This window comes from Theropithecus gelada, chromosome 1 (assembly GCF_003255815.1).
Source record: "Theropithecus gelada isolate Dixy chromosome 1, Tgel_1.0, whole genome shotgun sequence".
NCBI lineage: Eukaryota > Metazoa > Chordata > Mammalia > Primates > Cercopithecidae > Theropithecus > Theropithecus gelada.
The window spans coordinates 11,420,096-11,435,704 of record NC_037668.1 but is presented as its reverse complement, the minus strand read 5'-3'; the positions used below and the strand labels follow the sequence as shown (position 1 = coordinate 11,435,704).

Sequence of the window (15,609 nt, the reverse complement as noted above, 5' to 3'; positions counted from 1 at the left end):
GAGCCATGCTGATAAAGATTATTAGAACATAATCCCCCATTTCATAGGACTTCCCTTCATGTCCACCACATGAGTGGTGGCAAAGTCCACCACAGTAAGAGAAATGACCCAAGTGTGCAGAGGATTCTATGGTAGCAGGAGAAGGTACTCAACTCAGACATGAGTACTTTTAGTAAGGTACTTAGGACAGAAGACTTTCTTAGCAAAGATGGTGTGTTAAACTGAGTCTCAAAGAAGTAATTAGCCAGAGGTAGGAGATGGGACATTCTAGGAATTATAGCATCAGTGGTGTAGCTGTTTGGAATGTTCTGTCTCCCAAACCCTCAAATGATCTCATTATCATTGATTTCACTAGAAAATTAATGAACAGTTGCTTTGTGCAGAAGCTGTAGAAACTGTACTAGGTATTACAGATTCAACAATGATTTCTATCCTTCAGTGACACACAGCTTAGGAGTGATTAGACAGTATGGATGGATGAATAGTTATAGAGACAGACAGATGATGGCAATACCCAACCTGTACTATACTTCTATGTGGCAGTACCAGTTCTAAGGAGCTTCACAGTGGGCTTCATTTACCTTCTCTGTCCTGAGAGGGAGGGAGGGAAGACATTGCTTAATCCATTTTGAAAAAGAATAGATTCCTAGGCTAATGAATAGTGCAGATGACCAGTGCACATGCCTGATTACTTGAAAGGAGGTCAAGGGAGGAAAAACATCAAGGGAGGAAAAACATGAGTAAGGAGGTAGATGTTCTGAAGGGAAGCAGATGAACTGGCCAAGCTGAGATGGAAGAGAAAGCCATTGCTCTGAGCACCTGGACCATGTGCAGTTTCTCAGTTTTGGCAGCAAACTCACATCTGGCTGAAGCAGCACCTCCATGAAGACCTAGAGGCTAGGCTGAGGGCGCTGTGGACATACCATTAACAGCAAGGCTGAAAAACACATAAAGTAGGAGTGACCTGGGAGAGTCTTCCCTGAGTTGTCCCTTTACAATATGTTTGACCACTTGAGCACCAGCTCCATGGGGTTCAGCACGGCCTGGGGCTGGGATTATCACATGATGACTTTTCTTCCACCCCTTCTCTCCATCTCTAAACGCTGCATCCCCCTGGGCTTAAGTCTGGATTCTGTTTAAGTGCCTCTTCCTTAATTTCACAACTAGGTTTAGAGGCTCAACTGAACTACCATTTGCCACAAGGTATTGGAACTCACAGTGTCTCTGTCTCTCCTACTAGTCTGTGGGCCTTTTGAGGGTAAGGATCATTCATGTTCCTATAGTGTCAGCACTTACTACAAAGACTAGCAAATAGTAAGTATGCATTGAAATTTGTTGAATAACTAAATAAATGAGTGGGTTTGTGTACATAAGAATATCACCAGATCTGCCAGACCATGACATTTGTGGTTTCCATATAAGAATCCAGTTCCTAGGGCCTACAGGATCCTTTTTTTTTAAATCTAGAAGCGCTTCTATTCAGAAACAGTCTTATTTCTAAACACTATTTGTGATGGTCTTAATTTTCTTTTTTTTTCTTTTCTTTTTCTTTTCTTTTTTTTTTTTTTAATGAAAGAGGGTCTCACTCTGTCACCCAGGCAGCTGAAGTGCAGTGATCACAGCTCACTGCAGCCTTGAACTCCAGGGCTCAAGCAATCCTACTGCCTCAGCTTCCCAAGTAGCTACAACTATACGCACATGCCACCATACTCGGCTAAGTTTTTTTTTTTTTTAATTTTTTCTAGAAATGGGGTTTCTCTTTGTTGCCCAGGCTGGTCTTGAATGCCTGGCCTCAAGCTATCCTCCTGCCTCTGCTTCCCAAATAGTAGGATTACAGGTATGAGCCACCGCATCTAGCCTGTGATAGTCTTTTTGTTGTGTCAACTTGGATAGACTACAGTCTCCAGTTACAGAATCAAATACAAATCTAGGTGTTATTGTGAATGGATTTTGTAAATGTAATTTAAGACTATAATTAGCAGACTTTAAGAAAGGGAGCATAGCCTAGATAATCCAGGTGAGCCCAATTTAATCAGCTGAAAGGACTTAATAGGCAGAGCTGAGGCTTTCCTGAAGAGGAAGAAATTCCACCTACGGATGGCAGCTTCCACCTGTGCCTGACAGTTCCAGCCTGCCCTCCTGAGTGCCTGCCCTACAGACTTCAGACTTGCCTAGCCATACCCCACAATCACATAAGCCAATTCTTTGTAATAAATCTCTTAATATTTATGTCCTATTTGTTCTACTTCTCTAATTGGATCCTGACTGATATACTATAAATTCAAAGTGTCTTAGAGAGCTTGAGCTTGCAGTTTCCCAGTGTACTTTCAGTAAATAACAGAAGGTCAAACTTTCAGAGTTTTAATTCAGATATACTCTTATTTCTGCTGATGCATTCTATCAAGTATCTTTTCCTAACATGATCTAGTTAAATGTCTTATTTTTCTTTTTTTCTTTTTCCCAAGCAGTAGTGTCACTTGCTGAAGATGTTTTAAGTTCATTAATTTAACCCTTCTCCCCAACCATTTCTGCAGGTGTGGTGAATAGACCTCCTTAGCAGTTATGGTTAGTGTCAGACTGGGCTGCCTTGCCACCTTGAAGTAGTATAGATTTGAGAGAACAGATTGGTCTTTCAGATTACAGAACTAGTCCCAGACTTACTCCAGAAGTTAAGTAGCAGAGCTTTTACCATGCTTAGTTCCAAATTCCAGAAAAACCCCAAGTCTTCTCCACAATTAAAAACAGTCTAATTTAATTGACAGTGATTGATTTTGGCTGGCTGGGTGATGATGAAAGAAAGGAGAGCACTTGCATAGTTTATGGTGAAGATAAAGCACGTATTAGGCATTGTAATTATCTAACTGCACACTATAAACTTTCCCATTTCATTCATTTCTGTATCTCTTGCTCTTTATTGTCAGTTGCAGAGGCACAACACTTTTCTCAGGATTCGTGATCAACTCTGCCCTTTGGAATTGTCCCTACTGTCTAAAAATTAATTCCGCATGCATGTACAAACTTACATTTTATGTTCTCACCACCTTCTAATTTTAAAAATGGTTTTACCTTCATTTTGTCATAATTATGCTCCTTTTCTAAGTAACACTTTTAATATTATTGCTGCTTTTGCACTTCTCAGATATGTGGAGTCAAAAATGTTTCTAGAACACTTCAAAATCATGCACAAATGCAGCAAATTAGCAAGTATTAAAAGAGTAAGTGGTTGGCAGAGACCTAAATGGCAGGGCATTGGACAATAGCGCCATCTGTTGGTTGTGGATAGAGTTGGCTTCTCTCTATTCGGTCTTTATTCTTAAGTGTAACGGGTAATTTCCTATGACAGTTCCTAGGAGAAGGAGTTTCTGTCATGATTTCACGCATCCTTGATGTACTTTCTTTCTGTGAATGTTAAAAGCCTTTAATAATAAGGGTCACTTTGGTCCCAAGTGGTCAGAGCTGGGCCTTCGGAAGGCCAGGTGAGCCCACACAGGGAGATCTGCATGAGCCCCTCATTGCCCCTATACCAGTGCCACAGCTGTTTTCCAGTGAGAGCCATGACCTAGATCACAGGTTCTATACTCTGGCTGCACCTCAGAACCTCTGGGGTGTGGCATAGGCTTTGTGATTTTTTTCAAAGTTTGCCAGTTGATTCCAATGTATAGCTAGGCCTGAAAAACACCTGAAGGAGTAAGAGAACGACATGGAAGAATTAACATTCTACACATTTGTTAAGATCTCCATTTTCCTCATGCCAGCATCCACTCTTTTCAGCCAAAGCACTGTTTACCAAATATATCCTAAGGAGATATTAGAAACAAACAGGTTTCATGATTTTTCCAAGATCAGCCGATACTTCTGTGGCAGGTCCAGGTCTGGAACTTGGCACACAGAGACCTAAGCTACAAGAGCTGTGAGCTGAAAGCCGTTAAGTATCCCTGTCTATAATTATGGCCTCATCTGTAAATAGATGGCTTTAGACCTGAGTTTCCTTTTCCTGGAAGGATAAAGCCACCAGAGGTGAACTTCATTCTTCTTTGAGAGAAAGGAGGAAACAGGGATGACTTTTGCAGTCTAATGAGACAAGGCAGCTTTCCACCGTCTCAAGAGAGAACATGGCTCTTTGCTACAGTTGCCTGCAAGCCCAAGGATGGGACAGAGGAGGCTGAATGCAAAATCGTCCTCTTCTTAGAAGCTTCCCAGGAATTTCATTAGGGCTCTTCATCATGAATAGTTGTTTAAGATTTAGGGATACCTCAATATGTGTTCTAACATGGAAAACAGACCTTTCTTTACTCAGTGGAAGAAAATATTGAATTGATAAATGTATTTACAAGACATTTCTGTGCCAATAGGTCACTCTCTACATTTCCTGATATGCCATGTCCTGACACATTCTTTCAGAATTTTGTGACCATTAGGATCTAAGATTGGATGGAACTAGGATTGGATCCAGTTCAGCAGTTCCTTAGACCAGGAAAATAGCCCCAGCTATCAAGTAGCTCTAAGCAAATGACTTTAATCTTCCTAAACCTGAGTCTGTATCAGCAATAAATGGAGTTATTGTGATAATCAAATAACAGAGAGCCCAAGAAAGAGGTTTGTAAACTATAACATGCCATATAAAGCTCAAGCAATGTGATGAGGACTGTTTTTCACTCTCCAAAGGGAATCTTTCCTCCAAGCAAGTCCCCTCTTTGTCAATCACAGTGAGTGATTGGCCCCACCCTCTCCAAGACTGTTCCTGTGTCTGCATCTTACCCTCTCTTCCTGTCCAAATCCTGCCATTATTCCACACCCAAATCAATGTATACCAAGTGCAAGAAAACACTTTCTGACCAATCTAGTTCAGTGATTTCTCCCTCTCTAAATTTCTGTAGCATTTTACAATTGATGCCAAAGAATGTATAAATTCAGACGATTTGCCTTGCCTCCTATTCTTTCATTATGTCCTTTCTGTCTCCATAACTTTTTTTTCAAAAATACACCTTTTATAGAAGAATTAAAACACACATACAGAAAATATGCATGTAGCACAAAATAACCCACTGCAAGCTCACCCAAATCACTCACCAAACCAAATTAATAAACAGAACCCTGTCAACATCTGAGAAGCCCTTCTTAGGCACCTTTCCAACCACCGTCTCCACTCTCCTTCCAAAAGATGCCCACTCTGCTGACTTCTAATACCATACATTAGTTTCACCTGTTTTTGAGTTTTCTATAAAGTGTGTATTATTTGATGTCTAGCTTCTTTTGCTCAACTTTATATTTGTGATAATCATCCATGTTGTACGTGGCAGTAGTGTCTTCACTCTCATTAATTTGCCGTTTCATGGATTTATCACAGTTTATCTCTCCATTCTATTGTTTGAGGACATTTGAATTGTTTTTAATTTGGCTATTTTAAATAATGCTGTTATGGACATTCTTAGGTTTGGCTTTTAGTAAACACTTGTATGCATTTCTTCTGGGCATGTATCTAGGAATAGAACTAGTGGGTCATAGGGTGGACATATGTTCAACTTCGCTATATACTAACAGTTTCTCAATGTGATTGTACCAATTTACACTCCCAATAGCAATGTATATATGTTTCAATACTCTACAGCATCACAAATACTTGGTATTTTCAGTCTTTTAAATGTTAGCCAAGTTGTTGATATACCATATATTTCACTGTAATTTTAATTTGCTTTTTCCTGATAACTAACGAGGTTGAGCACTTGAAAAAAATGCTTATTGGCAATGTGAATATTCTTTTTTGTGAAGAAAATAGCATCCAATTTTTACTAGGTTTTCTGACTTTTTAAATTGTAAAAAATATATACAAGATGTCATTTTATATATAATATTTGTATACATACATTTTCTTCCATTCTATAACTTTCTTTTTCCTTCTCATAATGGTGTCTCTTTATAAACAGAAAAGGCCAATATTTTAATTTTTTTTAGGAATGTTATGTCTTACTTAAGAAATCCTTGCCTACTCCAGGCATACAAAATATCATTCTACATTATTTTTTAGAAACCTTACTATTTTACATTTCATATTTTGATCTAAAATCACCTGGAAATTATTTTTTTCTTTTTCTTTTTTTTTTTTTAAGAGACAGAATCTCACCCTGTCGCCCAGGCTGGAGTGCATGCAGTGCAGTGATGCAACCTTGGCTCGCTGCAACCTCCGCCTCCTGGGTTCAAGCAGTTCTCCTGCCTCAGTCTCCCAAGTAGTTGGGACTACAGGTGCACACCACCATGCCTGGCTAATTTTTTTGTTTTCTTTTTTTGTATTTTTTAGTAGAGATGGGGTTTCACCATTTTGCCCAGGCTGGTCTTGAATTCCTGAGCTCAAGTGATCCGCCCGCCTCGGCCTCCCAAAGTGCTAGGATTACAGGGGTGAGCCACCGCGCCTGGCCCTGGAATTGATTCCTTAAATAATGTATGAGACAGGAGTCAAGATTGTTTTTTCTCATATGGATAGCCAATTGACCATTGATTAAAATAGTGTCTTTTTCCCACTGCTCTGCATGGACCAATGGTGTCCATATATGTGTGGGTCTGATTCTAGACTTTCTATTGTGTTTCATTGGTCTATTTGTCTATTTTTATGCCTCTATTCACATTGTATTAATTACTTGATAATAATTATTGTATGTAGTAGGATAAGCGTTCAAACTCTTATCTTCTTAAAGATTCTCTTACCTATTCCTGTCATTCTACATTGCTATATAAAATTCCACATATATTTATCTACTTTTAAAAAGAACATCTGTTGGAATTTTAATTGAGATTGCATTGAATGTATAGATCAATTTGGGGAGACTTAATATTTTTGCACTATTGAGTCTTCCGATCTATGGATCTCCGTTTTAGCTCTTCTTTAATTTCTCTAATATTGTTTTATAGTTTTCTGTGTGAGATAATACACAATTTTCATTATATTTATGTCTAGATATTTGATGCTTTTATATTTTCTTTAAATTTCATTTCCTACTTGTTAGTTGCTACTATACCTATACTTGATTTTTATTAATGTCCTTGAATCCCGTGAGTTTGCTAAACTGACTTATTAACTTTGGAAGTTTATCTATAAATTCCTTTGGATTTTCCAGGTACACAATTGTGCTCTGTGTAAATAATACATTTTACTTCTTTCTTCCCAATCCTTATATGCTTTATTTATTTCTTTTTCCTTATTATACCATTACAATTTTAACCTCTAGTATCATGTTAATTAGAAGTATTGAAACCAGAGATTCTTGTCTTATTTTTAATTTTGGGAAGAAAATTATATTTCACCTTTTAGTATAACATTTGTAGTAGATTTTTGGTAGATGCCTTTTATCTTTTCAGCTCCAGAATTTCTATTTGGCACTTTTTAATAACTTCTATTTCTTTGCTGAGATTCCACATCTCTTCGTTAATTATAATCATGTTTTTAAAAAAATCTTTGAAAATATTTATGTAGCTGCTTTAAAGTCTTTGTTAACTCCAGAATCTGGGTCATGTCAGAGTATGTTTCTATTGACTGCTATTTCTCTTCATTGTATTTTCTTCTCACTTTGTGTGTGTAATACTCTTTTATAGTACGCCAGACATTTTGGATGGACCCCTGTGGTGATTGAATACAGTTATCACCCTCTGAAAAATGTTGGTTATTTTTTTCTCTCAGGCAGTTAACTTGGGTGGACTCAAACCCCAAACTCTCTCCCCTATGAGAGGAAGTAGCTGAAATCTCTAGTAAGTTCTTTCAGACTTTCACCTGTTGCTTTTCACTGGGCTCCTCAGAGTTCCTCATACATACATAGTTTAGGGATCATCCAGATGTTTGGGCAGAGTTTATGTGCACATTCTGGGACTTCTCTCTCAGACTCCCACCTTCCCGACACCTCACTCTCTGTTCTGTTAACTCTAACTCCATTTAATGGTTCCTTGAACTGCTAAGAATAATGTTCTCTTCTTGAATTATTGTTATTGTTGCCCTAGATTGTACAGACTGCAGAGTGCCTTCAGACAAAAGGCATATCAAGGTAAATCTCCTTAAAAAATGCTATATTGAAGGGATGAATTCCTCTCCAATTTCTGTCTGCTTTCAGTCACTATCCAGTGCCTTCAAGCAGTTTTTTATTTCCCTCAAGAATAATTGTTTTCTACAGAAAGGTTTATCTAATACGAGCTACTACAAAATTAATGGAAGTGGAATGTAGTAAAAGGCTTTGAATTATGGATTACACTTCTTTATTAGTATAAGACTATTCAGATGTCCTATATTTTTCCCCAGCTTTAGTAAATTGTGTTGTTTGAGAAATTTGACTCATCTAAAAGTTCAAATTTATTGGCATAAAGCTGTTTATAATATCTCACATTATATATTTTTGTAGATTAAGTATTTTTAATTTATAGAAAACTGAGTAAGAAACTAGAGAAAATTGCAGGGCATGGTCCAAATTTAAATCCAACAATTCTTTTAAAAATATTCTGTATGATATATACATACACACACACACACACACACACACGTATACACTATTTAAATAGAACCTATGTGACATTTACTTGTATTTTCTTACATTATTCGTTTGATTTCAACTTTATAAAACTTAAATGACAATAATTTTTTAAATTAAAATAGTTTTCAAAATATAAAATTTTACATACTTAAGAATTTCTAATTTTTCTAAATATTATCATCTATAAGTTAAAATATATTTGAATTACCTCTCTTCATAAGTTAAATATCCTGAAAATTGCCTCAGCCTTTTGCTTATTTTTTTTTTACTAATAAAATATGCTTTTGAAAGTGGCACTCTAATTCAATTATAAATGAACTAGTGTATACTGCCTAAAAAGTAGCCTTCTTATGACATCTAGATTCAGGTTTTGTAGCCAAAAGGAAAAATATCAAAAAGATGTTGATTTAAAATCAAATAAAAAATTTAAAAGGCTAGTTCTGTGAATTTTAATTCTTAATGTGATCCATGGTAACCTCTTCTGGGAAGTAAAATTTCACTTGATACTCAACAGGAGAAAGTTTTTGTATGCTTCTCATGTATCCTTTGTTCATTTTCCTTGTCACAGCCTATAATTCAGTTATCACAATGTATCCTTACTTCATTATTTGAAATTTATACTTACTTTTCTACACTTAATATAACCCCATGTTTTCTTTTCCATTCAACAAATATCAATTTCATCATTTCTGTTTTCGATCTAAGGGTGAGGTAAACTAGGAAAAATGAGGTTAGATCTGTGTCTTCTTCAGTCTAATGAAAAAAACTCCTTTACTTTGACATTCTTTTCTTTGTTTTAAAGTCAGGTTTATTGAGAAATAGTTTGTGTACAGCAAAATCTACCCTTTGTAAATGCAATGAATTTTGAGAAACATAGACAGTTCAGTGTCCACCACCACCATCAAGATAAAGAACATGTGTCTTAATCCAAAAATTTCCTCATGTACTTTTGTTGTCAAATTCTTACCTAAATTCCCAGCCCACAAACAACCACTTAGTTTTTTCTGCCCCATAAGTTTGCCTTTTCCAGAATGTCTTATAAATGTAATTGTGCAGTATATAGCTTATTGAGTCTATTTTTTTCCATTTATTATAATGCATTTGAGATTTATTCATGTTGTTGCCAATAGTTTGATTCTGTTTTATTGGTGAGTAATATTCCATTGTATGGATGTACCACCACATTTTATTAATAGAATTACTACTTGATGGACATTTGAAATATTTCCAGCTTGTAGTAATATGAATATGGCCACTATAAACATCTGTGGATGTGTTTTTGTGTGAATATATGTTTTCACTTATCAGGCATATATCTAGGAGTGGAATTGCTGAGTCATATAGCAATTGCCTATTTAATTTTATAAAAAACAGCCAAACTATTTTTCAAAGTGGCTGTGCTATTCACATTCCCATCAGCAATGTATGAGAGTTCCAGTTGCTCTTCATTCTTCTCAGCAGCTTTTGTAACAGCTGGTGTCTTGTTTTAATCTGCAATTCTCTACCATTAGTGTTGTTGGACACAGTCTTATGTGCGTTTTTGCTGTCTGTGTATTGTCTTTGATGAAGTGTTTGTTCAAATTTTTTGCCCAGTTTTTAAATTGGATTGTTGTTTTCTTCTTATTGAGTTGTGAGGGTTCTTCATGTATTTTGGATATCAGTCCTTTTCCAGATATATGTTTTAAAAATATTTTCCCCAAACTTATGTCTATATTTAAATGACATTTTCCTAAAATTGTTATTTAAATGTGGGAGGCTTTTAAATTTTAATAAAGTCTCATTTATCAATTATTTTCATTTATGGAATGTGCTTTTCGTATTCTACCTAATAAATCTCACCTAGCCCAGAGTCACAAAGATTTTCTCCTATATTTTCTTCCAGAACTTTTACACTTGATTTTTACATTTAGGCCTCTAATCAATTTTCAGTTAATTTTCATATATAGTTTAATGTATGGGTCAAGATACATTTTTTGCATATAAATGTCCAACTGTTCCAGTATTATTTTATGAAAAGACTATCCTTTCAGCATTGAATTGCCTATGGTGGATTACCTATGTCTGGATTCTCTACTGATCTTTATATATTTCTCAACTCTTGTGTGTGTGTGTGTGTGTGTGTGTGTGTGAGAGACAGAGTCTCACCCTGTAGCCCAGGCTGGAGTGCAGTGATATGATCTAGGCTCACTGCAACCTTTGCCTCCCAGGCTCAAGCGATTCTCCTGCCTCACCCTTCTGAGTAGCTGGGATTACAGGCACACATCACCATGCTGGGCTAATTTTTGTATTTTTAGTAGACACAGGGTTTCACTATGTTGGCCAGGCTGGTCTCGAACTCCTGACCACAAGTGGTCCGCCTGCCTCAGTCTCCCAAAGTGCTGGGATTACAGGCATGAGCCACCGTGCCTGGCCCTCAACTCATTTTTTGAGGCCAGCATTAACCTCACACCAAAATCAGACATTATAAGAAAACAGAACTACAAACCAATATCCTCATGAATATAGATACAAAATACCAACAAAATATTAGCAAACCAAATTCTGTAATATATTAAAATAATGATCTATCATGACCAAGTGGAATTTTTCCTTGAAATGCAATATTGTTCAACATTTGAAAGCAAATCTGTAGGGCTGGGCATATTGGCTCACACCTATAATTCCAGCACTTTGGGAGGCCAAGGCTGGCAGGTCACTTGAGGTCAGGAGTTCGAGACCAGTGTGACCAAAATGGTGAAACCCTGTCTCTACTAAAACACAAAAAGTAGCCGGGTATGATGGTATGTGCCTGTGGTCCCAGCTACTCAGGAGGCTGAGACACGAATCTCTTGAACTCGGGAGGCAGATGTTACAGTGAGCTGAGATCACACCATGGCACTCCAGCCTGGGCGACAGAACAAGACACTGTCTCAAAACAAAAACAAAAATAAAACAAAACAAAACAATCAATAGGATTTATCATATCAACCAAACTAAAGGAGAAAAGCCATATCATCCTCTCACTAGATGCAGAAGGATGGTTTGACAAAATTCAACAACTATTCATGAAAACTCTAAGCAAACTAGGATTACAGGTTGAGACTTCCTTAACCTAATAAAGGGCACCTTTGAAAAACCTATAGTTAATATCATACCTAATGGTGAAAGACTGAGTACTTTCCCCCTAATATGAGAAAAAAAGGTAAATATGTTCACTCCTATTACTTCAGTTCAACATCGTACTGAAAGTCCTTGTCAGTGCAGTAAGGCAAGAAAAAGTAAGAAAAGGCATACAGATTGCAAAGGTATAAACAAAACTGCCTCTATTCACAGATGACATCACCTATGTAGAATCTATGTAGAAACTTAGGTTTTAGTTGCTTTTCTTCCCATTCTTTTTTTTTATTTTGTAGAATTGGTGTAATATTTTCCTTAAATGTATGCTAGAATTCACCAGTGAAGCATCTGGAGTTGTTCTGAGGGATAGTTTTAAACTATAAATTCAAATTTTAAAGTAAATGTAAGACTGTGTAGCTTATCTTGAATAAGTTTGGTAATTTGCATCTTTCAAAGACTTTATCCGTTTCATCTAAGTTGTCAAAGTTTTGGTGTAAAATTGTTTATAATTTTTTGTTATCCTTTTAATATCCCCTTTGTTCAGGGCAGCAGTTCAAATCACAGTCAAACTCTAACTTCACTCGATGGCTTGATTCTGTCCCATATGAGAGCAGCTCAAGGGTCAGTAAGAGATGTGGGCAGATGGGGATCCCCCTTTAGTCTCTATTCTTTTGGAGATTTCCTCTTAATTTTCTTTGTGCTGTGGTTGCCCCATACTCTGGTTCTTCTAGCCAGTAATATGTGGGGTTTATATGGAGCTTTAGCCACTCTACATAGTGCAGACTAGAACCTGCCTTGGCCTAAAAGCTGTAAAATCTAAAAACTCATCAATGCCATTTTCTTCTTTCATATATTGGCTTCTTCCAGCATTTTCCTGCTTTTAATCACTCTCCAGTGTCTTCAGATACTGTTTTAAAAATATGTTTTGTCCTCTGTGTGTGTATATAATTTTTTATGTAGATAGATATGATAAAAGATGCTCAGATCTTACGGGAGATGAAATCTTTGTTTTTTTGTTTTTTTTTTTTTTTTTAAACTACTACCACGAAGACTCCAAAATTATCAAGTCTTTTCCATATGAAGTATAAGCCATTTATAAAGAACCAAGATTGTGGGGAAAATCTTTCACAGATCCTGTAAGTCTGAGATAAATCACCCTAACAATTTCAGATCCTATAGCATTTTCTTGACTCAGCTTGAAATTGTAGCTATCAAGCAATAAGCCAGGAATCCCATACCCTTCCCGGCTTTTAACAGGGCAAAAGTTTGAGTCCTCACTTTATCGTACTTTGTATATCATACTTTCATATGTGACAGTGCAGGGAATACTTAAGTTAGATAAAAATTTATTTTAGATAAAGATTTTTTGCCATGAATGCTCCTTCCTTTCCCATCCTACTGAGTTAAGCTGGAAAACCTAAAAAGATATATGAGGGTCTCTTTAATAATTTTTCCTTAAGCCCAGAGGAAATGCTACACTATCAGCAACTTGCTTTCCTCTTCCAGGATGTCCTGATTCCCTTTATCTTCCAGGCCATCAAAAAGTTCCAGAACCTTGATCATGCTTAGATTTAAAAAAAAATCTCCTAGATAAAAGAGGAGGAGCTAAGTAAGGGACAAGTGGAGTAAAATCCTTTCTCTTGGGAGGTTGAAGCAGGAGGATCACTCAAGCTTAGGAGTTCAAGTCCAGCCTGGGAAACATAGAAAAATCCTGGTGTTTTTTTTTTTTTTTTTTTTTTGAGACAGAGTCTCACTATGTTGCTCAGGCTGGAGTGCAGTGGCATGATCTCGTCTCACTGCAACCTCTGCCTCCTGGGCTCAAGAGATCCTCCCACCTCAGCCTCCCAAGTAGCTGGGACTACAGGTGTACGTCAGCACTCCCGGCTAATTTTTTGTATCTTTTGTAGAGACGGGGTTTTGCCATGTTCCCCAGGCTGATCTTGAACTCATGAGCTCAAGCGATTTGCCCGCCTTGGCCTCCCAAATTACTGGGATTACAGGTGTGAACCACCATGCCCAGCCAACTATATATATACACTATACTCTATATATATGTATATATACATATATATATACAGAGAGAGAGAGAGAGCCCTGGCCGCAGTGGCTCACGCCTGTAATCCCAGCACTTTGGGAGGTCGAGGCAGGTGGATCAGCCAAGGTCAGGAGTTTGAGACCAGCCTGGCCAACATGGTGAAACCCCGTCACTACAAAAATTACAAAATTTAGCCAGGTGTGGTGGTTTAGCCGGGTGTGGTGGCAGGGCCTGTAATCCCAGCTACTCAGGAGGCTAAGGCACAAGAATTGCTTGAACCTGGGAGGCGAAGGTTGCAGTAAGCCAAGATCACACCACTGCACTCCACCCTGGGTGACAGAGCAAGACTCTGTCAAAAAAATATATATATATACATATATATATATGTGTATATATATACACATACACGCACATATATGTATGTATGTGTGTATGTATACATATGTGTGTGTGTATATATACACATATATATATAACCCTTTATGGTAGGGCATCATTCTACCTCTTTATCTTCCTTTTGATTATCAGTAAATAAAATGCTTATTTATGCATAGACATCTTGATAGGCAAAGGAGAGTTGATAACTCAGGAATAGTCCTTGCCCCCAGGTCCCTTTTGTTTAGCTCTGTAAATAAAAAACGCAGCAGCATGTTACAGGCATTATGCTAAAGATGTGGACAGTGTCAGGATTCACAAAGGAAGGAATGATCAGTTTTGACTGCGGGTGGGGTGTCCAGGTGAGATTCTGTATGTGAGTATGTGTGTGAGTATGTGTTGGCAAGGTGCACAGAGATGAGGGTGAAAGAACTGGCAGCTCAGGTATGGAAATGGCAGGCCTGAACCCACCCGATGTTTTCAGGAAACTGCAGGGACATTTGTGTGTTTGGTGTGTAGGGTATGAGGTATGATAGAAGAGGAGTCTGGGGAGGGAGGAAACATGAAGGACTTTGTTACATGGTTGAAGAGTTTGGACTTCATCTTGTAGAGTATACTGAACTGTGAAAATGTCTTAATCAGGACAATAGCGGGATCACCTCTGTGTTTTAGGACAAGACATGTATTTATTTCTGTATGTTCTTGATGCTTGTGAGGGTCCCTCCCTAAGGAGTTGGTCTGATGGAGGTAAGAGATGGGATCACAGGGAGGAGACATGGTCAACCATCTGGTCTAAAATTAGACTACAGTCATCTATTGTGTGCTACACTGAGCCTCTTTTCATGCCAGATATGGTCTGGGAACCAGACCTGTTTAGACGTGGCTTAGGTGAGAAACTGGTTGCCTTTTTCAAAGATGATTTGAATTTCAAGAGGAAAATCACAGCATCGGAGTTCCAAGCAAAGGGGCACTGCAGGCCAGCAAGACTGTGCAAAACTTAAAGCTGCAAAACAACCAGAATTAAGTCTACCTGAGAGCATCACTGGGAAGAAAATTGAGGCCATAGGTATAGCTGGAAATAAAATTGAGAAGTGTTACCATACTGCTACTGCTTAAAAATCAGAAAGAAAAGAATAAAGATGAATTCAATCTCTTCCTGAAAGCAGGACTAAGAGGTCCAGGCATGACGCTTGGAGCTCTAAAATGAGCATAATAATGGAAAGTGGGGGGCTGCATGCAAATGGCACATGAGAAATGTGTTTTTCCACAAGTCTAGCTTTTCTTCTCAGGATCCAAAAGTCCCCACCAAAATCAGGGTAGTTTCTACAATAATGGGCTTAGGAAGGAGTTGGGCAGATATTCTCAAACTGTCTGTGGCTCTCTGAGCCTCAGGCCAGTCTTAGCTAGTAATGACATTTATAATGTGACAGTGCCTACCTAAACCACTTGCCTGAAATAAACTATAACATGACAGTTGATTAAAACTATGACTCACTTCACCGGGCTCTTTCCAGAAGCAACCCCATCAGAAGCTGAATCTGTAAGGAGAGAGTGCTTAGGAGGTCAAGGTCATAGGCTTGTTCCCTGTATAGATCA

At 37.7% G+C, this 15,609-nt stretch overlaps 1 long non-coding RNA gene across 1 annotated transcript in view; it reads right to left on the bottom strand.

Moving 5' to 3' along the window:
- Positions 1-2,619: 2,619 nt before the first annotated feature.
- Positions 2,620-15,609, bottom strand: part of LOC112607533 — a 119,147-nt gene continuing 106,157 nt past the window's right edge. The window contains exons 6-7 of the long non-coding RNA XR_003115863.1: positions 15,509-15,551; positions 2,620-3,679 (exon numbers count right to left, since the gene is read on the bottom strand). This is a non-coding gene — a long non-coding RNA (uncharacterized LOC112607533). The remainder of the gene's footprint in view (positions 3,680-15,508; positions 15,552-15,609) is intronic.